Consider the following 1450-nt stretch of genomic DNA (forward strand, 5'->3'; position numbering starts at 1 on the left):
TGACGTAAGCGGCTGTCCGTGCAGAAGCCGGGCGGGAGTTCCTGAGGAATTTAGTCTCCAGAATAAAATCTGGGATATTCAGTGAAAAGGTTAAAAATAAACATAAGGGGAATCACGATCTGGGTTCGAGCCGCCATATGGATCTACTTCAGTAATGTTCTGTAAGAAAGGCCAATATCTGATTCCAGAATCACAGCAATGTGGTTGATTCCAACAAAAACAGAAGTTACTGGAAAACCTCAGCAGGAATGGCAGCATCTGTGAAGCAAAAAATCAGAGTCCGGTTCAGGGATGTGCAAGTGAGGTGTGTTAGCCTTGGGAAATGCAGGGTTACAGGGATATGGTAGAGGGGTGGGGAGGGGTGGGATGCTCATTGGAGGCTTGGTCAGTGTGCACCTGTTGGGCCGAATGGCCTGTTTCCACACTGTAGGGGGTTCTATGGTTCTATAGGTCTGGCAGCATCTGTGGAGAGAAATCACAGTAAATCCTGCTTCAGAAAACATAACCCTATGAAGACCACTTACTAAGTCATGATCCATCATAAAAGAAGAAATTACTCCCCATCTCTTCTTAACTGGTCAATCCCTTATTGTGAGAGTATGCTCCTACAACTGGAAGTAACACTCTGCATCTTTCCTGTCAATCCCCTAAGAACCTTACATATAGCAATAATGTCTTCTCTCATTCTTCCATTCTCCAATGAGTACAAACTAAACCTCAGGGTTAGCCTGAGGGCTAACTTTTTCACATAGAGTGTGGTGCTTATGTGGAACAAGTTGTCAGGAAGTGGGAGAGACAGGTACAATCACAACATTTAAAAGGCATCAGGTTGGTATATGAATATGAAGAGGGAAATGAACCAAATACTGGAGATGAACTTGTTACAGAGAAGGGGAGGTTAAATGAAAGAAAATCCCTGATATTCATTTTATAAGTAATGAGTAACTATTTATTTATTTAACCCTAACAGTGAACAAATTATCAGAACTACTAACAAACCAAACAATTCCAGTCTAACACCTAACTATTCCCAAACTGAGCACAATTCTCCTAGTATGCTATTCTAATAAACACAAGTCCCACGTATATGACCCAAGCAGTAAGTGAAAAATACAAATTAAAACTTAGAGACAACAACGTGCAGAGCTGGATGAACACAGCAGGCTAAGCAGCATCATAGGTGCAGAAAGGCTGACATTTCGGGCCTAGACCCTTCATCAGAAATGGGAGAGGGGAAGGGGGTTCTGAAATAAATAGGGAGAGAGGGGGAGGCGGATAGAAGATGGATAGAGGAGAGGATAGGTGGAGAGGAAACAAACAGGTCGAAGAGGCAGGGATGGAGCCAGTAAAGGTGAGTGTAGGTGGGGAGTTAGGGAGGGGATAGGTCAGTCCAGGGAGGAGGGACAGGCCAAGGGGGTGGGATGAGGTTAGTAGGTAGGAGATGGGGGTG

The sequence above is a fragment of the Rhincodon typus genome, chromosome 9, assembly GCF_021869965.1.
Source record: "Rhincodon typus isolate 14 chromosome 9, sRhiTyp1.1, whole genome shotgun sequence".
Taxonomy (NCBI): domain Eukaryota; kingdom Metazoa; phylum Chordata; class Chondrichthyes; order Orectolobiformes; family Rhincodontidae; genus Rhincodon; species Rhincodon typus.